The sequence below is a fragment of the Eleutherodactylus coqui genome, chromosome 3, assembly GCF_035609145.1.
Source record: "Eleutherodactylus coqui strain aEleCoq1 chromosome 3, aEleCoq1.hap1, whole genome shotgun sequence".
Classification (NCBI taxonomy): Eukaryota; Metazoa; Chordata; class Amphibia; order Anura; family Eleutherodactylidae; genus Eleutherodactylus; species Eleutherodactylus coqui.
Genome location: NC_089839.1, coordinates 181,621,576 through 181,635,884, shown reverse-complemented (window position 1 = coordinate 181,635,884; position 14,309 = coordinate 181,621,576).

Here is a 14,309-nt window from a genome sequence, read left to right as displayed (position 1 = left end):
TAGACAGTATATCTCTTTCACCTTTCCCACTGTCTCTGCCTCACCACTACTGGCCCTATACTATGTAAAATTACTGCAGACTGAGGACGCAATGCTCTGCACGCCCGATATACAAAAAAAAAAAATGTGCAACACTGCTCACAGCAGCCTTAACAGTACTGCACACAGTCAGATGTGGCCCTAAGAAGGACCGTTGGGGTTCTTCAAGCCTAAAATAACTCCTAACGCTCTCCCTATAGCAGCAGCATCAGCAGCACTGTCCCTGATCTCTGTCGGAATGCATCTGTGGCGAGCCGCGGGAGGGGCAGATTTAAATACTCGGGTGACACCTGATCTCCCCAGCCACTCACTGCAGGGGGGTGGGATAGGGTTGGAACATCATAGGAGGAAGTTGTAATGCCTTCCCTGTCTTTCTATTGGCCAGAAAAGCGCGCTAATGTCTCAGAGATGAAAGTGAAAGTAACTCGAACATCGCGTGGTGCTCGTCTTGAGTAACGAGCATCTCGAACACCCTAATACTCGAACTAGCATCAAACTCGGACGAGTACGTTCGCTCATCTCTAACAATGACCACAAATATATAGCCAGTGTCATTAAAAGGCTGTCCCCACTGGTAATGTACCGTTCATTTCTTGGATAGGAGAAAGGTGTTTTAAAAAAGACATGCAAAAATGTATGTATGTTAAGCATACAGTTTCAATTTTAAAGTGTATGCGTAAAACGCGTTTTACATTTTGTACCGTTTTTGCCATTAAAGACGTAACATATACGTTTTTACTGTAAATAAAAAAGGACAATAAAGTTGTGTAATTCGATGTTGGAAAAGCAGGGAATTTGCATAACAGTTCCTGGCAAGTGCGGAGAGTTTTAGCTCTCTCCACTACCAATTCCTCCTCGGAAAGTCTACTATAGTGAACATAGTAACTGACACATGTCAAGCTATTTGCTACCAATTACAACCACAATTTCTCCCCTACCCCTTCGAATAACAGTAGCTTTCAATCACAGAAATTTTTTGTCAAAAAGCTAATTTGTCAGGGCGGCGTCACATGAGCATTTTGCAAAATACGCTCGCTCCTTTTGCACAGAGAAAAAATGTACTTTGTGGGCATGTCTGCATACAATACTGTGCGTATTTGCACAAGCACCACTAGTTCAAATTGGCAGGGAAATCACACTGCCTTGATTTAAATGGCTATTAAGCCAAAGGAGGTGTGTACAACATAGAACAGGACCTATTTTTTGTGCCTGCAGGAATGGCGTACATAACAATAGAAATGAGAATGAAGCAATTGGTTCTATTCCCCGCGCTTTGCAAAAACACAGAAAAATAGGCTCATGTGATGTCACCCTCAAACTGTGTTGGAGCCGCGGACGGGAAGTGTGTCCCCATTCAGAAACCCCCAAAAAGTGGCTCCAATTTTTTAGCAATAAAAAGTATTTCTCCATCATGCTGGTGACTATCGATGCCAGATATAAGTTTGCGGTGGTGGAGATAGGGGCCCATATCTTTAAGGAGTCAAACATGGGCAAGTGCCTTTACGGTGAAAAGGTAGGATTACCTTCCCCACCTCCTGTTTCAGGCATAACAGAGTCAATTATTGTAGTGGGAGACAAGCCTTTTCAAATGACAGAAAACCTTATAAAGCCATCTTCAAGCTGGACTCTAAATGAAACAAGGTGCATATTCAATTAATGGCTCACAAGAGCTAGGAGATTTGTGGAATGTGCATTTGGAATTTCAACTCCAAAGTGGAGGGTACTAACAACCTGTTGGCAACATCGTAAGAGTGTGTGCAATACTTCACAACTTGACCTACAGTTATTAACCAGTGCTGGTGGATCCCAATGATTGCACCTCAGAACTGCAGACATCCCAGAGGTCAATCATCATTCCACTACATCTTGCTATCCAAATACATTATAAATTTGCCAATTATTTTGTGAATGCTTGGCAAGAAAACATGTAGGTAAGTGGACCGGAAAGTATATACAGCTATTGTTAAACATGGAGTATGTTGCAATACATAGTCCTAATCATAATTTGAACTTCAATTTAGTGCATAGGGGCTAAATTGCTGATTAACAATGATCTTTGAAGACCACCACTGAATAGCAATATATCTGCAAGCCAGGGCATAAGAAATAAGTAGAGGAATAGCTGCTACAACCTTTTCTATGTTGATTTAAGCCAATTGCTTGATACTAGAGATGAGCGACCACCAAGATGCTCGGGTGTTCGTTATTCGAGCTGAGCTTTTTCTAATGCTCGAGAGCTCGTTCTGAGTAATGAACCCCATTGAAGTCAATGGGAAACTCGAGCATTTTTCAAGGTGCCCTATGCTCTGCATCATTTTCAATGGAGCAGCTGCTGCTGCCGGCGGCTCCATTGAAAACAATGGTCTGCCAGCACCCCTGAATCGTTTTTCATGGAAGGGCTTTACATACAATCCCTACCCTGATCAACAATAATTTTAGTGTAAAAAAAAACCTACCTTTCGCCACGGGCAGCAGCTGCGGTTCCATTGAAAACAGGTGGGGAGGAGAGGGACACATTTTCTCGAGCACCGCGTGGTGCTCGGCTCGAGTAACGAGTGCTTTGAGTATGCTAATGCTTGAACGAGTATCAAGCTTAGACGAGCATGCTCGCTCATCTCTACTTGATACATATGATATACTCTAGAGTTGTGACTCCATCGTTCATTTCACTACTTGTTCACTTTATTGGTTACTTGTTTTTAATGCGACCCTGTACTCTTCTATTTGTGTTTCATAATGATCCCTTAAGCTATTGATGGCACAGTGTAGATGCCTGTACGCAGGTTATGTAGTACTATTTCCTTTCTGACGTGTTACATATTAAAAAGCTACCCTACTTATTTGCCACTCAACACTATGCAAAAAAGAGAAATGCTTCATACCGATTCTGTTTATGGATCAGAAATCAGAGGAAATAGTAGCTATGGAAACACTACACAGCTAAAGTGTTTGTCTTTCTGTACAAGATGTTTTGAAAATAGTTTTGATAGTCAAGGAGAGCACCTGACATAAAGCAAAATGATAAAGAACTGTAAATTAACTCACCTTGTGCAAGGCGTGCCACCTAAGCAACACGCCTGCACCCCAATATCCAAGTTTGGCTGTAATGGTTTCTATTTGAAGATATTCCCAAAATCCAATACTTTGGAGAGCAGCAGCGTAAGGGCAAGGAAACCCAATGTCCCACAGGGCACGGGTAAATAACAACCAAATAAGGAAAAAAAAGGGGAAAATCCCTCTCACTGCGCTTCACAAGGAGATATCTTAAATAAAATTGTAATCATGGCTATTTTCCATATAGGATAAATTTAATTGGTTAAAACCAATAATATAAAACAGACCTCAAGAATAGGGTCAGAGTAACAAAACAAAGATAAAAAACGATCCAGATATATGCAAGGCGTTTCGGCGGAACAAACCGCCTTTCTCAAGCATCTTGAGAAAGGCGGTTCGTTCCACCGAAACGCGTTGCATATATCTGGATCGGTTTTTATCTTTGTTTTGTTACTCTGACCCTATTCTTAGGGTCTGTTTTATATTATTGGTTTTAAACAATAATATTTATCCTATATGGAAAATAGCCATGGTTACAATTTTATTTAACCCCTTCCAATCCAATTTGTATCCTGGTTTTCCTAGGGGGCTTACTCTTTTTCTGCAGTTATACAATGACGCTATCTGCTGGCTAAAGCCAGTACTGCACGAGGTGATATGTTGGATAGGCTTCGACAACAGAGAGGCTGGCAATATGCAGTAAGAGAACCCCGACGGGCATCTTCCAACATCGGAGCTGTACAGCCTTAAATCATGTCCTCAGACGTCAGACAGTGGATTGGAAAGGGTTAAGATATCTCCTTGTGAAGCGCAGTGAGAAGGATTTTTCCCTTTTTGGAAAATAGTTTTGTCTCATACAACAGAAATGAGAGTAGACATTATATTTTTTGGTTGAGCTTAACATAAAGTAAAAAAACAGCTACTAACACACCTTTTTCTCAAATGTTATGGCAGATAATTCTCTTGCAGTCTGACAAGGAGCAAAAATGGTTTGGGCTGAAATACTTTGCTTGTTTTTTAAACCTTGAAAAAGAAATGTCTGTTTATCAAAACATTACAGTGACATCCCAGCAAAAAATGCAGAAAAGGTCACTAGTATGATATTACACAAACATTTGCTGTAAAATGATTATGACAATATTATCACTCATTCACATCAGCATTGAAGGTTGTGTTTGGAAACTTCGTTGTTGATTTCCACTGGAAAGCAGGACAAAATAATGCAGCAAGCAGTGCTATTTCATCCGCTAAATTCCGGCTAAATGCTGTACTGCGAGCCAGATATCAAATGGCCCCCCAATATAGTCAATAGGAGGAGTTCATTTCCATCTGGGTGGAACCGTTCAGCGAAGGGGTGCCATCTTTTCTGCTCCCTGAATGGAGGAACAGAACTCCCTAACATTGATGTGAACTAGCCCTGAACACTGATGTGAAACAAAAGTTTTAAAAACATTAGGAGGAAGCTGTCACTTTTGAGTAGTGGCATTCAAGCTAACAGATTTTCACAGAGGTGATGTGGAGTCAGGGCATGTGCACTTAGACTTAGCTGCTGTACAGGTGTCTGATAATGAAGCATCTATCCATGCATTCACTCACAGATAGTTAGGACTATTTTGCTTAGCAGGATTTTAGTTTAAAAATAAGTAGAGTTAGGTGTGCAACAGCGGAGACCTATAGAGCACTTGTGTTAATAAAAACACATTCTCTGGATCCATGTGTCCTCCAGTTGTGCAGCTTAGTAGTGATGTTCCCAAGTCACAGGCACTCAAGTAGACATAGCAGTGCAAAAAAGATCCAGAACGATGCACAGATTGCTATATTTGAAGGCAGGCTCCCAGTGACTCACCTGCTGTGGTGTTGCTTGTGAATATCTGTGAGCTTGCTAATAAGCCTTAGGCCTCCCTCACACAGGGCATTTGCAGAAACGCAGCGTTTTCCAACTCTGCGTTTACTGCAGATTCCGCCCCGTTTCAGCAGCGCTGGCATACTTTATGCCAGCATTTTGGCTGCGTTTTCAGCTCAGCTGAAAACACAGCCAAGAATGCTGAAAAGAAAAAAAAAAGCAATACTCACCTAGCCGCTGCAGTCCGGGTCGCGGCCGCTGGTCTCTGCCGCTGATCTGGGCTTCCTCGGCACTCCCAAGTCTATTGCCGGAGGCCAGGTTTGAGAACCCCGCCTCCGGCAATAGATTGCTGTGATTGGTTGTCAGTGCTTGCTCGATGCCCAATCACAGCCCTTCATTGACTGTCTGAGCCAATCAGAGCTTGCCGGCGCTGATTGGCTGAGACAGTCAATGAAGGGCTGTGATTGGGCATCGAGCGTGCCGACAACCAATCACAGCACTCTATTGCCGGAGGCGGGATTCTCAAACCTGGCCTACGGCAATAGACTTGTGAATGCATGGAAAGCCCGGATCAGCGGCAGAGACCAGCGGCCGCGACCCGGACTGCAGCGCCTAGGTGAGTATTACTTTCTTTTTTTTCTCTAGCCAGCTGGGACAGATTTTTTCGGGGTAGGGCTTCTATTCATTTCAATGGGTGACGCAGGGCTGAAAACGCCCCAAGATAGAACATGCATCGCTGTCAAAGCGCAGCGTTGGGAGGTGCTGCGTTTTCAGCCCTGTGTGAGTAGCCCCATTGAAATGAATGGGATTGTTGTACAGCGTTTAGCGCTGGGCTGAAAAGGCAGCGCTAAACGCTGTATAAAACCCCCTGTGTGAGGGAGGCCTTAGGAGTGCTGTGAAACGGTGTCAGAGTCGGGGCACGTTGATGAAATCTTTGAGGAATGTATTGTGCCATCTGTTGGTGTGAGGGTGGTACAAAAAAATAAGGAGGCTGGTGTGAGGGCAAGATAAGTGGATATAAAATGTCTGACACTGCAGAGGGTACTCCACTTAGGAAAACTACTTTCTGGAGGCCAGACATTTGCTGTATTGATGCCTCAATGATAAGCAGAAATGAGAGCAGTCGTCAGGAGATGATCTGCTATCTCTATCCTCCAATTGGTTTACTCTAGGTTCCACCTGTCATAAGCTCCTCCATTTAGCATCTGGGCTGTCTGCATCTAAGAGAGGTGCTGTATTTGCCTTCCCATCTATGTCTTACTAGTACTTTAGTAAGCAACCCAGCCATATTTTCTTTTGATGATTTTGTTATATTTTCCATTCTTATGTGATTTTTAGAGATGAGCGAGCACCAAAATGCTCGGGTGCTCGTTACTCGGGACGAAATTATCGCGATGCTCGAGGGTTCGTTTCGAATAACGAACCCCATTGAAGTCAATGGGCGACCCGAGCATTTTTGTATTTCGCCGATGCTCGCTAAGGTTTTCATGTGTGAAAATCTGGGCAATTCAAGAAAGTGATGGGAACGACACAGCAATGGATAGGGCAGGCGAGGGGCTACATGTTGGGCTGCATCTCAAGTTCACAGGTCACACTATTAAGCCACAATACAGGCAAGAGTGCCCCCCCCCCCTCTTAACAACTTTTACTTCTGAAAAGCCCTCATTAGCAATGCATACCTTAGCTAAGCACCACACTACCTCCAACAAAGCACAATCACTGCCTGCATGACACTCCGCTGCCACCTCTCCTGGGTTACATGCTGCCCAACCCCCCCCCCCCCCCCCCCTGCACGACCCTGTGTCCACAGCGCACACCAAATTGTCCCTGCGCAGCCTTCAGCTGCCCTCATGCCACGCCACACTCATGTCTATTTAGAAGTGCGTCCGCCACAGGAAAAGCAGGCACACACTGCAGAGGGTTGGCACGGCTAGGCAACGACCCTCTTTAAAAGGGGCGGGGCGGTAGCCCACAATGCTGTACAGAAGCAATGAGAAATATAATCTTGTGCCACCGCCATCAGGAGCTGCACACGTGGGCACAGCAATGGGGAACCTATGTGCCACACACTATTCATTCTGTCAAGGTGTCTGCATGCCCCAGTCAGACCGCGGTTTTTAATTCATAGACACAGGCAGGTACAACTCCCTATTGTGAAGTCCCTGTGGACCGACAGCATGGGTGGCTCCCTGGAACCCACCGGCGGTACATAAAAATATCCCATTGCATTGCCCAACACAGCTGAGGTAGTAATGTCGTGCTTAATGCAGGTGGGCTTCGGCCCACACTGCATGCCCCAGTCTGACTGGGGTTCTTTAGAAGTGGAAACAGATGCATTTATAATTCTCTGTGGACCCACAGCATGGGTGGGTGCCAGGAAGCCACCGGCGGTACATAGAAATATCCCATTGCATTGCCCAACACAGCTGAGGTAGTAATGTTGTGCTTAATGCAGGTGGGCTTCGGCCAACACTGCATGCCCCAGTCTGACTGGGGTTCTTTAGATGTGGTTTCAGATGCATTTATAATTCTCTGTGGATCCACAGCGTGGGTGGGTGCCAGGAAGCCACCGGCGGTACATAAAAATATCCCATTGCATTGCCCAACACAGCGGATGTAACGTCAGCTGTAATGCAGGTGGGCTAAAAATTCATTTGATTACACTGTAGGCGAGGGCCCACAAAAATTGCTGTATCAACAGTACTAATGTACATCCAAAAAATTGGCCATGGCCAACCAAGAGGGCAGGTGAAACCCATTAATCGCTTTGGTTAATGTGGCTTAAGTGGTAACTAGGCCTGGAGGCAGCCCAGTTGAACGAAAAATTGGTTCAAGTTAAAGTTTCAACACTTTTAAGAGCATTGAAACGTATAAAAATTGTTTAGAAAAATTATATGACTGAGCCTTGTGGCCCTAAGAAAAATTGCCCGTTCGGTGTGATTACGTGAGGTTTCAGGAGGAGGAGCAGGAGGAGGAGGAGGAATATTATACACAGATTGATGAAGCAGAAATGTCCCCGTTTTGGATGATGAGAGAGAACGATGCTTCCATCCGCGGGTGCAGCCTACGTATTGCTTAGGTATCGCTGCTGTCCGCTGGTGGAGAAGAGAAGTCTGGGGAAATCCAGGCTTTGTTCATCTTGATGAGTGTAAGCCTGTCGGCACTGTCGGTTGACAGGTGGGTACGCTTATCCGTGATGATTCCCCCAGCCACACTAAACACACTCTCTGACAAGACGCTAGCCGCAGGACAAGCAAGCACCTCCAGGGCATACAGCGCGAGTTCAGGCCACGTGTCCAGCTTCGACACCCAGTAGTTGTAGGGGGCAGAGGCGTCACCGAGGACGGTGCTGCAATCGGCTACGTACTCCCTCACCATCCTTTTACAGTGCTCCCGCCAACTCAGCCTTGACTGGGGCCCGGTGACACAGTCTTGAAGGGGAGCCATAAAGCTGGCAAAGGCCTTGGAGAATGTTCCCCTGCCTGCGCTGTACATGCTGCCTGATCTCTGCGCCTCCCCTGCTACCTGGCCCTCGGAACTGCGCCTTCTGCCACTAGTGCTGTCGGATGGGAAGTTTACCATCAGTTTGTCTACCAGCGCCCTGTGGTATAGCATCATTCTCGAACCCCTTTCCTCTTCGGGAATGAGAGTGCAAAGGCTCTCCTTATACCGTGGATCGAGCAGTGTGTACACCCAGTAATCCGTAGTGGCCAGAATGCGTGTAACGCGAGGGTCACGAGAAAGGCATCCTAACATGAAGTCAGCCATGTGTGCCAGGGTACCTGTACGCAACACATGGCTGTCTTCACTAGGAAGATCACTTTCAGGATCCTCCTCCTCCTCCTCAGGCCATACACGCTGAAAGGATGACAGGCAAGCAGCATGGGTACCGTCAACAGTGGGCCAAGCTGTCTCTTCCCCCTCCTCCTCATCCTCCTCATGCTCCTCCTCCTCCTCCTGAACGCGCTGAGATATAGACAGGAGGGTGCTCTGACTATCCAGCGACATACTGTCTTCCCCCGGCTCTGTTTCCAAGCGCAAAGCGTCTGCCTTGATGCTTTGCAGGGAACTTCTCAAGATGCATAGCAGAGGAATGGTGACGCTAATGATTGCAGCATCGCCGCTCACCATCTGGGTAGACTCCTCAAACTTTCCAAGGACCTGGCAGATGGCTGCCAACCAGGCCCACTCTTCTGTAAATAATTGAGGAGGCTGACTCCCACTGCGCCGCGCAAGTTGGAGTTGGTATTCCACTATAGCTCTACGCTGCTCATAGAGTCTGGCCAACACGTGGAGCGTAGAGTTCACTGGCAGATTAAACTGATGTTGCAGGGTCCGCAGGGTGGCAGCGTGCGTGTGTGATTTGCGGAAAAGTGCGCAGAGCTGGCGCACCTTTCCGAGCAGGTATGACAAGTGGGGGTAGCTTTTCAGAAAGCGCTGAACCACCAAATTAAACAAATGGGCCAGGCATGGCACGTGCGTGAGGCTGCCGAGCTGCAGAGCCGCCACCAGCCTACGGCCGTTGTCACACATGACCATGCCCGGTTGGAGGCTCAGCGGCGCAAGCCAGCGGTCGGTCTGCTCTGTCAGACCCTGCAGCAGTTCGTGGGCCGTGGGCCTCTTCTCTCCTAAGCTGAGTAGTTTCCGCACGGCCTGCTGACGCTTGCCCACCGCTGTGCTGCCACGCCGCGTGACACCGACTGCTGGCGACGTGCTGCTGCTGACACATCTTGATTGCGAGACAGAGGTTGCGTAGGAGGAGGAGGGTGGTTTAGTGGAGGAAGCATACACCCCCGCAGATACCACCACCGAGCTGGGGCACGCAATTCGGGGAGTGGGTAGGATGTGAGCGGTCCCAGGCTCTGACTCTGTCCCAGCCTGCACTAAATTCACCCAATGTGCCGTCAGGGAGATATAGTGGCCCTGCCCGCCTGTGCTTGTCCACGTGTCTGTTGTTAAGTGGACCTTGGCAGTAACCGCGTTGGTGAGGGCGCGTACAATGTTGCGGGAGACGTGGTCGTGCAGGCCTGGGACGGCACATCGGGAAAAGTAGTGGCGACTGGGAACCGAGTAGCGCGGGGCCGCCGCCGCCATCATGCTTTTGAAAGCCTCCGTTTCCACAAGCCTATACGGCGGCATCTCTAGGCTGATCAATTTTGCAATGTGCACGTTTAACGCTTGAGCGTGCGTGTGCGTGGCGTCGTACTTGCGCTTGCGCTCAAACTGTGGCGCTAGCGACGTCTGGACGCTACGCTGAGAGACATTGCTGGATGGGGCCGAGGACAGCGGAGGTGAGGGTGTGGGTGCAGGCCAGGAGACGGTAGTGCCTGTGTCCTCAGAGGGGGGTTGGATCTCAGTGGCAGGTTGGGGCACAGGGGGAGAGGCAGTGGTGCAAACCGGAGGCGGTGAACGGGCATCGTCCCACCTTGTGGGGTGCTTGGCCATCATATGCCTGCGCATGCTGTTGGTGGTGCCTCCCCAGCTGATCTTGGCGCGACAAAGGTTGCACACCACGTGTTCGTCGGTCGTCAGGCGTCTCTGTGAAAAACTGCCACACCGTAGAGCACCTTGACCTCTGCAGGGTGGCATGGCGCGAGGGGGCGCTTTGGGAAACAGTTGGTGGATTATTCGGTCTGGCCCTGCCTCTACCCCTGGCCACCGCACTGGCTCGGCCTGTGCCCACACCCTGACTTGGGCCTCCGCGTCCTCGCCCGCGTCCACATCCTATAGGCCTACCCCTACCCCTCAGCATGGTGTATTACCAGTGATTTGATTTCCCAGGCAGGAAAGAAATTGGCGCAAGCCTGCTGTTAAACGTAGCTGGCTGCGTATGTTTTTTGTTAACGTTCTGCACCCACCACACACGTACCCAGAACGCTGAGGACTGTCAGAGGCAGGCCAAATAGAATGTTTCCCTTTTTTTTGGTAAAGAAAAGGCCCACTGCGTATATTCAATCAATAATATATGTCTTCTGGCCCTGCAAATGTGTCACAGAACTGCAGGGTTGCAGAGTTATTAACTACAGCAGAGCGGTGATTTTTCCCAGGCAGGAAAGAAATTGGCGCAAGCCTGCTGTTAAACGCAGCTGGCTGTGTATGTTTTTTGTTAACGTTCTGCACCCACCACACACGTACCCAGAACGCTGAGGACTGTCAGAGGCAGGCCAAATAGAATGTTTCCCTTTTTTTTTAAAAGAAAAGGCCCACTGCGTATATTCAATCAATAATATATGTCTTCTGGCCCTGCAAATGTGTCACAGAACTGCAGGGTTGCAGAGTTATTAACTACAGCAGAGCGGTGATTTTTCCCAGGCAGGAAAGAAATTGGCGCAAGCCTGCTGTTAAACGTAGCTGGCTGCGTATGTTTTTTGTTAACGTTCTGCACCCACCACACACGTACCCAGAACGCTGAGGACTGACAGAGGCAGGGCACATAGAATTTTTCCCTTTTTTTTTAAAAGAAAAGGCCCACTGACTATATTCAATCAGATAAGAAATCTGTTCCACAGAAATGCAGTTATATGAAGTGCAGCAGAGCGGTGATTTTTCCCAGGAAGGCAGGAAATAAATTGGCGCAAGCCTGCTGTTAAACGTAGCTGGCTGCATATGAATTTTTTACTATCTCCACCCACCACACACGTACACAGAACGCTGAGGACTGACAGAGGCAGGGCACATAGAATTTTTCCCTTTTTTTTAAAAGAAAAGGCCCACTGCGTATATTCAATCAATAATATATGTCTTCTGGCCCTGCCTACACAATTCTGTCTTTGTAGTATTACTGCAGGGCGCAATGCTCTGCACAGCCGATTTTGAAAAAAAAAAATATGCAACACTGCTAACAGCAGCCTGCACAGTACTGCACACGGTTAAATGTGGCCCTAAGAAGGACCGTTGGGGTTCTTGAAGCCTACACTCACTCCTAACACTCTCCCTGCCTAACCACCACTTCTGTTCCTGGACTATTACTGCAGGGCACAATGCTCTGCAGACAGCCGATTTTGAAAAAAAAAAAAATTGTGCAACACTGCTAACAGCACCCTCCACAGTACTGCACACGGATAGATGTGGCCCTGAGAAGGACCGTTAGGGTTCTTAAAGCCTACACTCACTCCTAACACTCTCCCTACAGCAGCACCAGCAGCAGCACTTTCCCTCAGCTAACTCAGTCACAAGGCATCTGAGGCGAGCCGCGGGAGGGGCCGACTTTTATACTCGGGTGACATCTGATCTCCCCAGCCACTCACTGCAGGGGGGTGGTATAGGGCTTGAACGTCACAGGGGGAAGTTGTAATGCCTTCCCTGTCTTTCAATTGGCCAGAAAAGCGCGCTAACGTCTCAGAGAGGAAACTGAAAGTAACCCGAACATCACGTGGTACTCGTTAAGAGTAACGAGCATCCCGAACACCCTAATATTCGCCCGAGCATCAAGCTCGGACGAGTACGTTCCCTCATCTCTAGTGATTTTCTTTTTTCTAAGTTCCAAGGATAGGTTTCTGTTGTTGAAGAAATCCTCCTATCTCTGAAGATCATGTGCAATGGTTTCAAATTCTTCAGAGTGCTTGTTGCCCCTTCCTTCTCTCCTCTCCCACCTCAACCGATTGCCAACAGCCTCAGCAAGTTGGGTTTCAGTTGGAGCTGGAGAGGCAGAAGAAGAAGACCTTGTCTCCTCTTGTCCTGTACCACCCTCGCCCCCAATAGCGTGGCACACCTCTTCCTTGTGGCACTCCAGTTCTGAAGGTGCCTGTGTACTTGATGTTGTCCTGTTGAAGAAAACTATTTTTTACTATTCAAAGATTCATAAAACTTTCACTTTACAGATGTTTTTAAAAATCTTACTTTCTATGAGCAATTGCAAGTGCTTGTATATTGCCTTCTTCTGTGCTGCAGACCCGTTTTCAATTTGTGATTGCCTAGCCTATTCATGGACATAGCTGTCATGCATAGACTTCCATTTCCTCTGCACAGTTTGCTGAAAAAACAATGCATTATTTCTAAAAACAATACATAAAGCAAACACGTCTGCATCACTTACCAAGATTTTCTTGACTTTTCAACGGGAGGTCATAGTAGTTTGGTTCTATATAGTATAAATCTCCTCCCACTGCTTTCTAATGCAAGACACCCGAGCATGCTTGGAATTGAATTGGTCCCACAGTGCTCTTTGCGCTTGGATCAAGGATATTTATATCTCACTATCGAAATCTGTTGGGTCTTTATCTGGAACATGTCTCTTTGAAGATGATGATGACTGAAAATACATAAAAGATATTAAACATGTCCTCTAGACCATGATGTGCTGAGATAAATTATACTAAGAGCAGATTTTAAAATGTTGCTCTTAGTAAATTTACCCCTGAGTGTTCACAGTGTAGACTTCTAATTGCAAAACCAGCAAAACAATCAATTTTTACCTCTTGCTGTTTCTCTCATTGCCCTCGCTCATGACCTCCTTGCTTGCTTTTCCTTTTGCTAGAAGTGCATTCTCATGACGTCCGGTCCTGTAGCGTAGCCTAAACATAATAAAACCAGCATTTACTATTTGCTGACAACTGCAATACAAAGAAAGCATAGTCCATTAAACACACCTGAGTTGATGATGGTCCAGGGAAAAACGGTATAAAGTTTTCTTCCTGCATCATCCACCTTAATGTTGCAAAGACCTACAAAGTAATGCATATTTATTACAAAGTTATTGCAAAGTAATGATAATCATCGTATAAACATGTCCACTTAAATTATGATCACTTCCTGCTTTATCTGAAGACAAAGTTGGACTGTGGAGCTGAAAAAATAAAATAATAGGTCTTTAGCAATATGAGTAATAAGACAAAAAGCACGGGCGGGGTGTGTCTCAAAACGTACGTGAAAACTGCAGCGGCTTCCCTGGCTTTCAAACAGATTTTCTGATTATGACATCCTATACTATATATATATATATATATATATATATATATATATATATATATATATATATATATATATATATATATATAGTAGTTCAGTACACAGAAGGGCCAGTAGAGGGCTGCAGACAGGACTTCTGCTGCTAAGGTTAACACCAAGGGGTGGAGCAGGAACCAGATAAAAGCCAGTTCCTGTCAAAAGCAAGGGGGAGGGGACCAGCACAGCAGAGCTGAGGTGCTGCAGGCTGGTGGCCTAGTAAAAGGCCAGAGTCCGACAGGGATGACAACCCTGGACTCACACCAAGGTTGAGAGATACGTTGGCTGAGAGAGACACAGATTCATGGAGCTGGAATGGCTGCTAGCCCAGGGTCTAGTGCAGACCAGGAGTTTGACAGAGAAGACGACCCTAAATTCTACACCCAGGTGGGGTGCTTTTTTGGACTGTGTATTTTGATGTTATATGATG